Source organism: Perognathus longimembris, chromosome 1, assembly GCF_023159225.1.
Source record: "Perognathus longimembris pacificus isolate PPM17 chromosome 1, ASM2315922v1, whole genome shotgun sequence".
In the NCBI taxonomy this organism is placed as follows: domain Eukaryota; kingdom Metazoa; phylum Chordata; class Mammalia; order Rodentia; family Heteromyidae; genus Perognathus; species Perognathus longimembris.
The window spans coordinates 139,793,679-139,810,988 of NC_063161.1; positions in this window are offsets into that span (position 1 = coordinate 139,793,679).

Below are 17,310 nucleotides of genomic sequence, written 5' to 3' on the forward strand. Positions count from 1 at the left end.
AAGCTGTTGAAACTATCTACAATTAACTTCCCAAAAAAGCCAGAAGTAGAGCTGTGGCTCTAGTAGCAGAACACTGCCATAAGCAAAAACACAACTCAGGGATAGCATCCAGGCCCTGAATTCAAGCCCCAAGACCAGCACACACACACACACACACACACACACACACACACACACACACACACACAGAGAGAGAGAGAGAGAGAGAGAGAGAGAGAGAGAGAGAGAGAGAGATCAGTAGTGGTGAGGGTGTCTCCTGAACTCCAACTTATTATGCCAAAGATTTTTTCAATATTTTTTAATTTCAGATTATAATCAAGGTAAATTTCTTGATCCAAAGATTTTTAAAGCTGTTTCTTTTTTTTTTTAAAGAGTGAAGAGTGCAATATAAGAATAGGCCCCTTCACAAAGGGTATAATAATCTTCTACATCATGCCTAAGGATTGCCAATTATTTCCCTTCTCAGATATTTCTATATAGTTCATTCGTTGCATTAAATAAAAGTGAATGATGGCATAAGCTTATATGGCTATCACTTGAAATCTCTCCAAGGACTTATTACTTTTAAACACCCCATTACTATAATTTATTATGATATCTCACTCATTTATATTACTCTGAGGGCTGTACTTAGGAGCCCTGGAGAGCAACACAGGGGCATAGGGCCATGTGCTAGCCATATTCTCAGAGACATTTACTAATTTCTTACTATGGACACAAATTTCTAAATGCCCCCAAACTCAGAAAAAACATGGGAACGATCCACCTTATACTCAAACCTTCTTCCATAATTCTAAGTTTATAATAAATCTTATTTTGTATGTACCTCCAACCCCTTTCCTGACACTAGACATCATTTTAGATTCCTACAAACCCTTCACCGGAAGTTTCACAGTCCTCTTTGTGAATAACAACTCTTATCTTCCTGGAGCTGTAGACTTGCTTGTCGATTTACAGCCTAAGTGCAGCCATCACAGAAGGGGAAAAAAAGCACATTTCCCAAGGTATTCTAGTCAAGTCACACAGGGTTTTCATCAACCATGTAAAGGAGGGTTTCACTGTTAGCTCAAACAATAGTGAAGCATCAGACAGACAGGATGGGTCACTGAGGGCAAATGATACTTTCTAGTTTAACCTGCCCAGCATCTGTGAACATCTGTAATCCTTATTTTGCCATAAATCTCTCCTCTGAGAGTGCCTTGAGTGAAAAAGCTAAAAGAAAGTACCCAAGCCCTGAGTTCAAGTCCCAGAGTGAGCATGCCCCACCCCCCAGAGATATTCTCTGGGTTTTTTTCCCCTTTTAAAAATTGTTTACCAGTCCTGGGGCTTGAACTCAGGGCCTGGGCACTATCCCTGAGATTCTTTTTTTGCTCAAGGCTAGCACTCTACCACTTGAGCCACAGTGCTACTTCCGGCCTTTAGTACTGAGGAATTGGACCCAGGACTTCATGCATTCTAGGTAAACACTACCACTAAGCCACATTCCCAGCCTATAAAAGGGTATTTTCAAACTCCAAAAAGAAGCATTTAAACTGCAAAAGGTCTGTCCTGAAAATGATTTTAAGCATAAAAAACAGAATTAGGACAAAACTAAGAGAACCTGGCACATCAGCCTCCAATGCTATGTTTGCACTACTGTATACTTGTTCCTGCTTAAAACACCAGCCATAGGAAACACAAAAGTTTGGAAACTGGGTATTTGTGATTCTGCTTGTGCCCACTAAGACTCTGAATTGTATAGTAGACTAAAGTGCTGCCTTGTCACTACCCTTGTTCCCCCTGTGTCTCTCAACTACAGCCCCAGAGGCCATATCAGATAGCTAAGTTCTGTCTCACTCAGCCACTGTGCCAGGATTCATGATCTGACCACGATGAGTCATTGTAGGGGTGGACCTTACTGGCCTGCCCTAGCAAGGAGGCTTCCTTGCTGGCCTCTTCCCCCAAGAACTTCAAGACTTCTGTTTTAAGTTCCTGATTTCACATGTGATCCAAACCCAGAGGCCTGACTCAGCCTGCTCTCAGAGATGGCGCCACCTCCATACTCCGGAAACCACAGTGAAGCTCCTGAAGTAGAAACCACCTGAAACCACACTGCCCCCTGCTGGATTCTTCCTGCTAGGAGATTCTTCCACAGTGGGGTAACTAAAGATTTCTTTGGGACCAAACTGGATTGTAATTTGCTACATCTGTGGAAAAACCTAATTTGGACTGTTGTATATTCCCCAGTGGTGTGCAAGGGATAATGATAAATTTTCAGAATTTTTGCAAGTTGGACTGTTAAACATAATCATTATTAAAAATTAAAATTATGTTAACATATCAAAAACTAAGATCATAGTCAAAATGTGTCACTCTTTATCTTATTATATTTAACTATTATCTATGTTCTTGGGTTATTTATAATATATTGTTACCTGTACAGTAGAATTTACTCCATCTGTCAAATCATGCTTGAATTACTTACTGTAGGTTATCAAAACAAGTTTCACCAAAAATCATTGAAAGCAATGTGTGAGAACCAATTGCCCATGTGTATTTTAATAATAAAATTATTTGTATTCAATTTTACTTTTAAACTTTTATTATCATCAATTAATTTCACAGGTTTCATTTCAACATATCCATATATGCTTATAATGTAGCTTGATCAGACACACTCCATCACTCTCCCTCATACCTCTTCAATTAAATTTATATAGTAATAAATAGTTGTTCACCAAATAAATAGTTGTTCACCATTTCCCAGCATACTACCATCTTCCTTCCACCCACTCCAGGGCCAGTTCGAGAGTCTCATTAACTCTCTCAGTTCAGATTGTCTACCATACTGATTTAGAGCCTGTTGAAAGGTAGGAGGGTCAACCTCAACCCACTCCTGGTTTGTCTCATCTATGCAGAGAAGCATTCTTACCCTGAAGAGGTAAAGTAAACCCCATTTTCAGGCAGCCCCAATTTTGTTGTCTGTTTAAACGATGAGTAACCCAGGCCACCAATTATCCCGGCTAGCAGGACAAGCTTATTAGGGCCCAGCTGGTCAGGAAATTCCCTGCTTAACTCTAACTGCCCTGGAATACCTTGAGCCCTGAGCCAATCAGATTTATACCCGTATCCTAATCTTGCTTGAACACCTGATTGCTGTAACTTTGGTTTTTGCCTTTATAAGCTCTGTGAAATCTCAGCTCGGGGCCTTCCTCCTAACCTCTGCTGCTTCGGTGGGTAGGACGAGGCCCGACCTGCAGCTCGCCTGAATAAAGCCTTGCTTTTGCATTTCGGAATGTCTGGCTCTCGGTGGTCTTCTTGTTGGTCTTCTTGCGACTTGGGCATAACGACCCTACCAGCCCTAGGCTTCTCTACTCCCTCCACTCTCATTCAGGGAGGTGGACTGACTTACTTAGTTGGTGAGTTTAGATGCAAGCAAGTCATCTATAGCTGGTTCTATGGCCTTCCTTTGGATCTACCCACAGGAGGGCCTTCTTTCTCCAGAGGGAAAGCCTGCTCTGTTCTGGTGCTGCCTTAGGCCAGTGGCTAAGCTGGATTGGAGCTGTTAGGAGCTCCACTTGCTCAAAGATGGAAGCTACACTCTCCAAAGGAGCATAAGTTGACAATGAGGACCATATATTGACTTCTGAGTGCTAACTCTTTTGTGTCATTTCTCAGTAAGTTCAACAACTGAGTAGAAAAAAAAAAATGAACTCTTATTCTGTTCCTTCAAAACTCCAAAGGTTCCTCTTCATCAGCCATAGAAGCCCCAAAATGCCTGTACTAACACTCATAAAAAGTACATAAGGGCTGAGAATGTGGCTTATCAGTGGAATGCTTGCCTGGCATGCATGAAGCCCTAGGTTTGATTCCTCAGCACCACATAAACAGAAAAGTAGAAGTGGTGCTGTGGCTCAAGCAGTGCTGTAGAGTATTTGCCTTGAGCAAAAAGAAGCCAGGGACAGTGCTCAGGCCCTGAGTTCAAGCCCCAGCACTGGCAAAAAAAAAAAGAGTACATAAGGCTTTTTCTAAGAAAACTTGTTGCCTATTTCCTAGTCCTTTTATTTCCAGCAGATATTTAATAAGCATAGTTCTTCCACATTTGAGTATCTTGTAGGTATAATATTATATATATAAACTTCTTGTGGGCTCTGAAATATAAGTATTATCAGCCCTTTTTATAGATAAGTAAAATTATAACCTAGAGTATGGAATTTGTCCAAGGTAACAGTGACCACCAAGAGCATTATTGGATTCCCAGGCCTTTCCTGTTCTTTGCATTATACTTCCCCTCCCTTCCTTGTCCCTTCCATTCCTGCAGTCTTGCCTCCTCCTCTCTCTTCTGTCTTGCACCAATTCCTACCCTGGACCACAATCTTTCTCTCACTCCTACATTTTTTTTTTTGTCGGTTGTAGGGCTTGAATTCAGGGCCTGGGCACAGTCCTTGACCTCTTTCGCTCTAGGCTAGCACTCTACGACTTTGAGCCACAGCACCAATTCCAGTTTTTGAGTGGTTGGAGAGTCTCACAGGAACTTTTCTGCCTGGGCTGGCTTTGATTGGAGATCCTCATATCTGAGCTTCCTGAGTAGCTAGGATTCCAAGTGTGAGCCACCAGTGCCAGGCTCACTAATACACTTTTTAGTCCTGAGACACTACAGAAAACTAAAGAAGCATTTGAAACCTGAGATTTCCGTAGATAAAAATACACTACAACATCTTTACCCCAACAGCTTAGCCAAAAAAAAAAAAAAAAAAAAAAAACCTGGCAGCAGGTTGTAGGAAAACTGTGGCTGTCTTTTTAGAATCCTCCTCAGGTTTCTCACAAGGAATGTCCAGCATCCTATTGAAAGGCCTGGGGGAGGAGTGGGAGAAGGCCACAAAGAAACTAGTGTGCACAGAGATCATAGCACTTCATCAAGCTGGATCTGTCCAGGCTCCACCTGGGAGGCTGGGTACTGTGCTATAAAGGCAGCCTTTCCACAAATGGTGTACATGCCTTTACCTCTGAATCGAGGTTCCTTTCCCTGAGGTCAATAGTTGTTTAACAAGTTTAAAGATTCAACAAATTGTTTGGCAATTACTTGGGAAATGGGAGAAAAGTGAGGAGAAAAATGAAGGAAAGGGGGAGGAAGAGGAAAAACAAATATGCTTGTCGTATTATATTATATCTCATGTTATCTATCATATTACTTTCCCTCCAACATTGCCTCCAAAGGGAGTGAAAATTGGTTCTTGCGGGAGTAAAATAATCTTAGGATTATTAATACCATTAAGCTATATGCTCTTAATTATGTCCCTAGCAGAGCTTAGAAATAATTCATGCATTCTTGCATTCATGAGGCTGTGGTAGAATCACTAGCATGTGCACACACACATATCTTATTTTTTAACATGTAAAGCTCAGATATACACTTAATACCTAAATAAACACAGTGTATATATATGGTCTTAAAATCTCATGGAGAGATTTATTCCAAAAAATATAGTGTTTAAACTGTGTTTCAATGGACTGTATTATGTACTTTTTGCTGAATTTTCTGTAAACACAATTGCCTGGTTCAGTTTTGTTGTAGATTGACTTAACATAAAATGCACTGTTGCCAGGCACAGGAAGCCCACATGTGTAATCCTACCTACACAGGAGGCTGAAATCTGAGAATCGCTGTTTGAAACCAGCTTGGGCAGGAAAGTCTGTGAGACTCTTATCTCCAATAAACTTCTTAGAAAAGGCCAGAAATGCTGCTGTGACTCAAGTGGGAGCTAAGGATCAGTACCCAGGCCCTTAGTTCAAGCCCCAGTACCAGGATCAAAAGAAAGAAAGACAGAGAGAGAGAGAGAGAGACAGAGAGAGAGAGAGAGAGAGAGAGACAGAGAGAGAGAGAGGTGTCTATAAGTTATTAGGAGAATAACAAAATATTATTCATATTGTGATAAAATACATGATTTAAACCTAAAAGGGAAAAGATTTAGGGCTGGGAATTTGGTAGAGTTCTTGCCTCGCAGGCACAAAGCCCTGGGTTCGATTCCTCAGTACCACATAAACAGAAAAAGCCAGAAGTAGTGCTGTGGATCAAGTAGTAGAGTGCTAGCCTTGGGCAAAAGAAGCTCAGGGATAGTGCCCAGGCCCTGAGTTCAAGCCCCAGGACTGGCAAAAAAAAAAAAAAAAAAAAAAAAAGGATATACTTTTGCCTCATGGTTGCTATAATATGGAGGTCAGATCTGGCCGGTGCCATCATTGGCTGTTGAGGGGTGTCAGATTGACTCCATCTCAGATTAGTTAAAGAGATCAGAAGCAGACTCCATCTTCACTGAGATCTCCCCAACCCTATCCAGGGAAGTTCCCCTTCGCTGTGATAAGATTGTGTAAACTGCTTGACCATCTGAGTAGTGGAATGTTCAAGGTTAAACCAGTGCCCTCCCATGAGTAGGCTTATCTGCCTGCATCATGTGAGCCCCACCAAATCCGTGCGCCAAGTCTAACTAAAGTGATAGGTTGGTTCAAACAGTTGCTATGAGGCAGATTGTAACTCCACTGGCCACTTGAGTGTGACCTGGCATGCTCTGTAAGTGTTGTAACCTCATTGACCTGCATGTGGCAAGCTTGACCATGTGGTATTTGCCTTTACAACCCAACCCCGAGTCCCGAGCCTGGGCTGTGGCCCTGGTTCACCAGCCTGCTTTTTACCGCTGCAGTCCCAGCTCCCGAGTCTAGGCTGTGACCCTGGCCCATCAGTATACTTTTTGCTTCCCCAATAAATCCATCTTTTTACTTGAGAATGTCTCTGAGTGGTGGTGGACTCTTGGAGGGATGGGGGATTCCCCCCCCCCCAGGCCCCATTATATTGTAGTCCCCTCCCTTGAGCAGACCCCATTACAGTTGCAATGCTTTCAGTTCAGAGTATCTGGCTCTGCTGATTCTGGACCCAAAGTAAAGCAAAACATCATAGCAGCAGAAGCATATAGCAGAGGCTATTTCATGGTGACCAGGAAGTAAAAAGAGAAATAGGAAACGGACCAGGGATAAGATACCCCTGAGGACTTACCCCCGTGATATACTTTCGCCAGCCAGGCCATACCTCCTAATGTTTCTAATACTTCCAAAATAGCTGCAGATGATACCTTAAAAATGAACATATGGGGGCTGGAGATATAGCCTAGTGGCAAGAGTGCCTGTCTCGGATACACGAGGCCCTAGGTTCGATTCCCCAGCACCACATATACAGAAAACGGCCAGAAGCGGCGCTGTGGCTCAAGTGGCAGAGTGCTAGCCTTGAGCGGGAAGAAGCCAGGGACAGCGCTCAGGCCCTGAGTCCAAGGCCCAGGACTGGCCAAAAAAAAAAAATGAACATATGGCTGGGATGTGGCCCAGTGGTAGAGTGCTTGCCTCGTGTACAGGAAGCCCTGGGTTCGATTCCTCAGCAGCACATATATAGAAAAAGCCAGAAGTGGCACTGTGGCTCAAGTGATAGAGTGCTAGCCTTGAGCAAAAAGAAGCCAGGGACAATGCTCAGGACCTGAGTTCAAGCCCCAGGACTGGCAAAAAACAAAACAAGAAAAAAAGAAAAAAACGAAGAGTTCCCTCTTCCTCATATCCAAATTATAACATCCCATCCCAACTTCTATAAGCTCATATCCATCTCATAATGCAAAATACGTTTACTCCATCTCTTAAAAGTCCTGGTAGTTTGAACAATTCCAGCACTTTTCTTCCCCCAGCCAGTCCTTGAGCTTGGGACTCAGGGCCTGAGCACTGTCTCTGGCTTCGTTTTTTTGTTTTTGTTTTTTTAAATTTATTCATTAATTAAACAGAAATTTTTTGATGTGTTGTGCAAAAAGGGTACAGTTACATAGTAGGGCAGTGTGTACATTTCTTGTGCTATCTTACACCCTGTTTTTCTTTCCCTTCCCTAGGTCAGGCAGACATTTATACAATACCCAATGTACCAAGAACATATACAGTATCCACGAGGCCTAGGCCAAAGAAAATTCGCCTAGGACTTTAAATGTAATGTCGACATTATCTGGCTTCATTTTTGCTCAAGGCTAGCACTCCACCTCTTAAGCCACAGCATCGCTTCTGGCTTTTTCTGTTTATGTGGTGCTTCATGCATGCTAGGCAAGCTAAGCCACATTCCCAGCCCTCCAGCACTTTTGAAAAGGTACAGTGACACGTGCCTATAATTCCAGATAATCAAGAGGCCGAGGCAGAGGATTAAGAATTCAAGGTCAGCATGAACAAAGTTAGCAAGACCTTATGTCAAACCACAAAAACCAAGAAAAGGTCTATGAAAGGGAGGCATGATTTAAATAGTGAAGTACTTACCTAGTATACGTGAGGCTCTAGGTTGAATGACCAAAAAAAAGGTGTTAAAGCTCAAAGTCTTGGCAGTAGGAAGTTTGGGACAGACATGTTGAAACTCTTGCTATTTACAGGTCACAGATCATTCTTAAGCAAGTTCCAGGGCTGGGAACATGGCCTAGTGGTAAAGTGCTAGCCTCATATACATGAAGCCCTGGGTTCGATTCCTCAGCACCACATATATAGAAAAAGCAGGAAGTGGTGCTGTTGCTCAAGTGGTAGAGTGTTAGCTTTGAGCAAAATGTCAGGAACAGTGCTCAGGGCTGGGAATATGGCCTAGTGGCAAGAGTGCTTGCCTCATATACATGAAGCCCTGGGTTCGATTCCTCAGCACCATATATATAGAAAATGGCCAGAAGTGGTGCTGTGGCTCAAGTGGCAGAGTGCTAGCTTTGAGAAAAAGAATCCAGGGACAGTGCTCAGGCCCTGAGTGCAAGGCACAGGACTGGCAAAAAAAAAAAAAAAAAAGGAATAGTTGTCAGGCCCTGAGTTCAAGCCCCAGGACTGGCAAAAAACAAAAACAAAGCAACTTCCACTTATTTGCTGTGGCTTTCCTTAAGAGACATTCCACATTTCTGACATCTCCTGTAAGGATTCTGACTCTGTTTCACGTTGCCTGGCCCCTAAGTCTTCCTCTAAAACCTCAATGGAAGCTTCTATATCCCATAATTCTTTTCTTTTTTTTTTTTGGCCAGTCCTGGGCCTTGGACTCAGGGCCTGAGCACTGTCCCTGGCTTCTTCCCACTCAAGGCTAGCACTCTGCCACCTGAGCCACAGCGCCCCTTCTGGCCGTTTTCCATATATGTGGTGCTGGGGAATCGAACCGAGGTCTTCATGTGTAGGAGGCAAGCACTCTTGCCACTAGGCCATATTCCCAGCCCTATCCCATAATTCTTGCATTCTCTATATCCATGAAACCAGTACTACATAGATGATATCAAGGTCTGCCATCAAGCAGCTCAAGTAGAAGCTTTTGAGTACCTGTTGGCTGAACATGGGGTAACACTTCTCTGGCTATCTCTGTACTGGTGGGGTTCTCCAAGCTAAAATCCACTGAGCTAAAATTTCTAGCCTGGCCAATTCTTGAGAATGCCTGTAGACCTATTTCCTGTTGTCAGTGCTTAGTTACTCTTAATGTCTTTGACCTCTTTATCAACCATGCCTTCCTTATTCCCATACTTTTTTCTTTCGTCAAACAGCAAGTTGTTCATGAAGACTTTGGCTCTTCCTTTTTCTACCAGTTCTCTGTAAATCTGGCTCAAAGTAGTAACCACACTATAGCTTGAATGCTATGCCACCTTGAAATTTCCTTACTAGGTCAGTTAATCTGTCATTGTTCAACTCAGCCTCCCCAAAAGAATCAGGATGTGGACAAAATGTCTCAGTCCTTATTCCCTGGCTCTGCTGAGGCTGGGCCCATGATGAGGCAGAACATTATGGTAGCAGGCACATGTGGCAGAGGCTACCACCTTTTCGTGGCCAGGAAGCACACAGAGAGATGTAAAGGGACCAGAAAAGTTACCTCCAAGAACCTTGATACAGTGATCTTCTACTTTTAGTTGGATGCTACCTCCTAAAGTTTCTATCCACTCCGTGTGTGTGTGTGTGTGTGTGTGTGTGTGTGTGTGTGTGTGTGTGTCAGACTAAGCCAGCAAAATATGAGCCTTTTGGGAGGACACTGTATATCCAAACTGATGGGATGGAATCAAGAAATTGGCCTTTGCCTTGGGCCTCACTGCCCTAGGCTTGTTAGGGACTTTCGTCACAGCTGTACCTAAAGTTTCAATCTCCTGTTACTGACAATTCCCATAGTACCTATTAGCAACAACCCTAGCTTTCTCCAACAGCCTTATCCCTACTCTTGGTTCATCTCCTGAAAACCCACAATCTGTATAAGGCACTCTCCATCTGTTTTCTCTCTTAGGTGTATGGTCAGGACGCCGAGAGACCCGCTCAGGTTTTCTCTAATAAAAGCTTATCTACCATCAAAGTCACTCCTATCTTTAACTCTCATTGTTTGCTCTAACCTCAAATGCCCTTCCTTCCATTTCCTAGTTCCCAAACCTAACTTTCACTACACAAACCACAACAAATAAAATTTTAAGCTGGACAGTGATTGCTAATGCCTATTATCCTAGCTATTCAGGAGGCTAAGACCTGAGGATTGCGGTTCAAAGCCAGTATGGACAAGAAAGTCTATGAAACTCCAATTAACCACCAAAAAGCCAGAAGTGAAGATATGGCTCAAGTGGTAAAGTGCCAGCCATGAGCAGAAAAAACTAAGGGGTAGTGTCCATGCCCTGAGTTCAATCTCTAGTACTAGCACCAATAAATATTTAAATGTTGTAGAGTCTAGCAGAGAATGCAATAGAAAATAAGTGTTTGATATAAGCAAGCTATGGTTACCATTATCATAGCTTTTGTTATATTCCCACAACCTAATTAGAGAATCTACATCAACCCTATAGGTTACAGTGGAGAAGCTGGTACTGTAAAAGTTCACACAAACTTAGTTTATGGTAGATCCCGCATATGGTCAAGATCTGAATTGCCTGCAAATCTAGAAAAATGTATAATTCTTGCACACTATTGGAATGAACTCTAGAACACTAGAAAATACTTGTGTACAATAGTGCTTTTTAAATAAAACAGTATGCAGATTATCATAAATGCCTGCTGTGATCCTATAAACAATAAACATGTATATTGTGCTTAGAGAAAATGCTGGACAGGTTCTTATCATGCTATTAGTTCTCTGCACGTTTGCGGAAAAGTACATATCTAATAGTTATTCTTAAAACATATGTTTTCATTATACTTACTGTACAAAGCAGTTGCTCATACAATACTTTATGAAATCATCCTAATAACCCTGCAAGGTCAGTACCATATCCTCATTTGAAGATTCAAGAAGCTGAAGCTGGCTGGACAAGAGTGACTTATGCCTGTAATCCTAGCCACTCAGTAGCCTGACATCTGAGGACCACAGTTTAAAGCCAGTTTAGACAGGAAATAAGACTCTTATCTCCAATTAACCACAAACAAAGCCAGAAGTGGAGCTTTGACTCTAGTGGTAGAGTGCTAGCTTTGATCATAAAATCTCAGAATCTCAGAGCCAGTACTCAGGCCCTGAGTTCAAGCCCCAGAATACACAAAAGAAAGAAGAGGAGGAAAAGAGGGAGGAGGAGGAAGAGGAGAAGGAGGAAGAAGAGCAGTTGCTGAAGCTTAGCTGGGGAATGGTGGGTCACATCTATAATCCTAACTACTCAGAAGGCTATGATCTGAAGATCCTAGTTTAAAGCCAGCCCAGACAGACAAATCTAAGAGAATGTATCTATAATTAACCAGCAAAAAGCTGGAAATAGAGTTGGTTCAAGTGGTAGAGAACTAGCCTTGAGTAAAAAAAAAGCTAAGCAAGAGCAGGAGGCCCTAAGTTTAAGACCCAGCACACACACACACACACACACACACACACACATGCACATGCACACTCACACACATACACACACACTGTCTCTCTCACACACACCTGAAGCGTACAGAGTTCACTTAATTACTTATTCTCCTCAGCAATCCAGCAATAAGTGTTGAAGCAAGCTTCCTTTCTACTTCCATATTACCTCTCTATTTCTTTCCTACAAATAAAGAAGACACATGAAATGAAAAACCTTTGGAGAAAAATGTTACATGCTGGGACTTGGAGACTCCCTTGTGAATGATAGTGGCCGTGAATATATACCACCAATCCATTCAAGAACCATTAAGTATAGGGCTGGGGATATAGCCTAGTGGCAAGAGTGCCTGCCTCGGATACACGAGGCCCTAGGTTCGATTCCCCAGCACCACATATACAGAAAACGGCCAGAAGCGGCGCTGTGGCTCAAGTGGCAGAGTGCTAGCCTTGAGCGGGAAGAAGCCAGGGACAGTGCTCAGGCCCTGAGTCCAAGGCCCAGGACTGGCCAAAAAAAAAAAAGAACCATTAAGTATAAAACTAGCATGTAGCAGAACCTGTTGAGGCTTCTCAAAGATACCCATTACTAAGTTTCAGGGAAATAAAACCTCATCAAAAGAGGTAACATTAATCAAGACATGTTGTACTCAAAACCTGACTTCTAGAATTGAAACCCCTATGTACAACGACTTAATAAATAGTTTTTAAAACCATCAAAATAGACTATTGAAGGCTTTTGAGGTGCTGTGAAATTTGACACATGGAATAATACTAAGGGTATAAATGCTGAAAATGAAAAAATATGACATAAAAATGAATAGGAACATTCTGGGTACCAGTTTTTATTTCAGGACTACAGCTTCAAATGTAGGAATGATGGGTATTTGGCTACGTAATGGAGAGCTTTTTCAAAGACTGAAAAGAATATGTTTAGTTAGAGACCAACTCATCTGGCCAAAAGGTCTGGAAAACAGGTGGGAAGGAAAGAAAAAAATGTAGATAAAACTGAGATAGGTTTCCATGAATGATATTAAGGAGGGCCTGGGACAAGTTCCAACAGTGAGGCAGATTCTGAGTAATTCGATGAGAAAGAATTGGAAGGACACTCGAAAGGAAGTGTAAGTAGCAGATGTCCAGACATAATGAACAGAACATGTGCAACATGGTCGCCCTGAGATTATAGGTTTATTGGTAAGACCTAGTAGATACCACGGAGAGGTGGCAGAGTAGCATGCATCCTTGGGAGCCCAGTGACAGCAGGATGAGCTGTGCAGCTGTGTACAAAAGACCTGTTAGGAGAAGGCAGAGCAGCATTGTAGGCTGGGATGCCAATGGATTCAGAGGAATCCCTGAACACTTGGATGCAGATGAAAGGAGACAAGAACTGAAGTAATGCTTTTGTGGAAGCAGAGAGGAACCACATGGAGGAAAGACATGAAACTGGCAAGCTTGTATGATTAATGAGGATAACACCCTGGGTGCTTCATTCAGATAAAAGCAGAGTTCTTCACTTATTTTCCGAAAGAAGAAATAAAATAACTGAGCTCTAGTTAGACATTATCAATGGGAAGAAGTAATTTGGCAGAATGGAAGAGATGAGAACCTAGTGACAGTACCTGTCATCATCAACAAAGGGCAAGGATGACCTGGAACAAAGACATACACAGGACATTAGGAAGCTAGATTTCAAAATATTTTATGAGAATATAGTATAATTGTACACTTTTTTTATTTATTTATTTATTATTTTTTTATTTTTTTTATTTTTTTGGCCAGTCCTGGGCCTTGGACTCAGGGCCTGAGCACTGTCCCTGGCTTCTTCCCGCTCAAGGCTAGCACTCTGCCACTTGAGCCACAGCACCGCTTCTGGCCGTTTTCTGTATATGTGGTGCTGGGGAATCGAACCCAGGGCCTCGTGTATCCGAGGCAGGCACTCTTGCCACTAGGCCATATCCCCAGCCCAATTGTACACTTTTTTTTAAGACAGTGGCAGTACCAGCAAGCTTCGGGAAATTCCAACGAAGAGAAAAAAAGATGAATTTTGTTTTTGTTTTTGAACAGTTCTAGGATTTGAACTCAGGCCTCATGCATGCTAGGCAAGCGTTATACCACTTGAGTTGTGCCCCCATTTTTACTGTTGCTTTAGTTTCTTTTTTAAATAGAGTCTTATGCTTTTTCCCAGGCCTGTCTTTAAACCATAAGCTGCACAGCTTGGATTACAGGGGTAAAACAGGTATTTGTTGGCTGGTAGTACTGAGGTCTGAACTTGGTCACAGACTTGCTCAGCTTGCTTGATCTGCTGGTATTCTACCACTCAAGCCATACTTTCAGCTCAACTTTTTGCCAGTTATTTTGGAGATGGAGTCTAGGGCACTTTTATGCATGGTCTGGCTTTGAACCTCCATTTATTGAACTTTAGCCTCCAGAGCAGGTAGGATTATAGGCATGAGTTTTTTGAGATAGGACATGCTACCTTTTTGTCTAGACTGACCCCGAACTTTAACCCTCCTATCTCTGCCTCTAGAGTAACTGAGATTAACGATAGGAGACATCAACGCCCAGCCCCATATAAAGAGAATTTTTTTAAAGGAACTAGACATGCAAACACACCCTAGTAAATACTAAGGAATAATGAAGACATGAATTAACAAATACATGTGAGTTGAACAAAGGGTAATGTATGATTTAACCTCAACATAAATCAGGTGCAATACATGATGCATTAAAATCAATCTTAACTGGAAATGAGAGATGTTAGAATTTTTTTTAAAGACTACTAGGGGGGCTGTGTAATATATTACACATCAGCAAAAGAACTATTCACAATTTGCTAACAATTTGTTTAACTCTCTTAACAAACATGAGAAAATCAGCTCAAATAAGAAAAAGGAATGTTGTGTAAATGGTACTGTTCAAACATAAAAAAGTGAGTGATAATCCTTTGCCCCAGTGACCTGCTGACTACACCAAAACCAGTTTTCCAAACCACATTACATAGTTAAGCCCAGCAAAGTAGCTTCAGGAGTATTCACGTAGAATGAGTTACACAGATTTGAAATTCTAGAAATTAAGAATCATATGGCTTTCCAAAAAATTAACATTAACTCACAAATGAACTAAAAAAACACTCCAATTCATTTTTTATATTGTTGATATCATTGGAAGTTATTAAGTCTTAACTATTTAATATATATAATAATATCATTTTGTTTCAACCTGCCTTTTTTAACCAGTGGCTGCTTTTGTGAATGTATATGTGCATTAATACTAGATTAAACTTTCCTACCCTGGCTGCCTTTGAGTCCTGATCCTCAAATCTCAGCCTCCTAAGTGGGTAGGGTCACAGGCATAAGCTACCAGAGCCTGAGACTAAGTTCACTTTTGTTATCAACTGAGCTATTTCTCTACTACATGCACATGGCATTTTGCAGGTCCTGGGGCTTAAACTCAGAGTCATGTGGTTTCACTAGGCTTTTTCCTTTCACAGCCACACCTCCAGTTCCTCAGGTACAAGTCTCAGTGTTTTAAGAATGTGAATGATGGGGCTGGGAATATGGCCTAGTGGCAAGAGCACTTGCCTCGGATACATGAAGCCCTGGGTTCAATTCCCCAGCACCACATATATAGAAAATGGCCAGAAGTGGCACTGTGGCTCAAGTGGCAGAGTGCTAGCCTTGAGCAAAAGGAAGCCAGGGACAGTGCTCAGGCCTTGAGTCCAAGCCCCAGGAAAGGCCAAAAAAAAAAAAAAAAAACAAAGAAAGAATGTGAATGAAACTAGGTGTGGTAACACACACCTATAAGCCCAACTTTCTGGAGGCTGAAGGAGGATCTGGAGTTCAAGGCCAGCCTTAGCTACATATTTGAGACCTTGTCTTAAATAAAAGGGGGGGAGAGGGGATTATGAATTCCCAATGCGAAGATCTCTGTTTTCTAGCAGAGGAGAAAAACAGTAAAAATAAATAAATACAATAAAGAAATAGTTATGCGGTATATTTAAAGGGGGAGGGGGAAAGGAGGCAAGATAAGGCATATAGGGATTGTTGGAGTGGGAAGCATGGACATGATATCATATTAAACAGGGTCATCAAAGGGTCAGGGTAGGGTTGCTTGAGACTAAGAGATTTAAGAAAAGATTGGAAGTAGTAAAGGAAAAGGTAATCCATGAAGTGTTTCATGAAGGAAGAAAAAAGTCCTTAGGGGAAGAAGGTCTGGCCAGTTTAAAGGACAGCAAGAAGCCAGAGTGAGTAGAACACAGTGAACCTGGGAAAATGTAAGCCAATGAGTCAGAAAAGAAAGGGGAGGAGAGGGGACAGATGGCACAAAACCTTCTCAGGACTTTACTGAGTGAACTAGGGAGTCATTAACAAGATTTTGAGCATGAGTGAGCTGACTGAATTCATGCTGTGATAAGATCAGGCTATATCTAGCTAGACCTAGTTTATTCTACTTAGAAAAGGCTATTGGGAGACAAAAGTAGAAGCATCATAGACCCCCTAAATGGGGTGATCATGATCATGGTAGCAGTGACAGAAACTATTGTGGGGGGGGGCCTCAGCATAGACTTTTACCAAGTTATTTGTTACTAATATCTCTGAATGACCAACTTAACAGAAGTCTGTGTCTGGGGAATCAACAAACCTCTCAGTAGTAACTTAACTGCATTTCAGCCCTTTGCATGCTGGAAAATCATGAAATTCATTCATACTGAGGTAGACATTTATTCCTGGCATATTTCCATTTTCTGCCCTTAGAGCTTCTGTCTAGAAGTTAAGAGTTTCTCATCCATAGCATAGCATCTCACCCAACATATCATCTAACTAAGGTGGCCTGCCCAGAGTATCCTCTAAGTGAAAACTTTCCTGTGAGAATTAAAGTTATCCATCAGTGCTTCCTGGGTAGTACAGAGCCACTGAACGTGGAGATGCCAGAGTCCAGGAAGTTTGTCCGAACAGTGATTATTTGGACATGATAATGTAATAGATAGTTTTAAGCCAGAGGTGTCCATACTAGATGAGACTTTGTCAGATCTACCTACATCATTCTCCTCTTTGGGTGGGTATTTTAACGTTGTTTTTGTTGTTGTTGTTGTTGTTTTTTTGCCAGTCCTGGGTCTTGGACTTGGCCTGAGCACTGTCCCTGGCTGCTCAAGGCTAGTACTCTTCCTCTTGAGCCACAACACCATTTCCGGCTTTTTCTGTTTATGTAGTGCTGAGAAGTTGAACTCAGGACTTCGTGCATGCTAGGCAAGCACTCTACCACTATGCCACATTCCCAGCCCCATCACTCTCCTCTTTAATTTACTTATTTCACATGGGAATTTACCAGCATGTTTGAAAACTTTCCCTGCCAGGTGGCAGAGTATTAGATTAGCAACAAAAGCTCAAGCCTTGAGTTAAAGCTCCAGGACTAACACAAGACAAAAGAAAACTTTTCTTCCCAGTCCTGCTTTCTTGTCTTTTTCACAATCGATTAAAAAAAAAATCTTAACCTTCTATTTAGTATCTATTTCCCAGGGATCT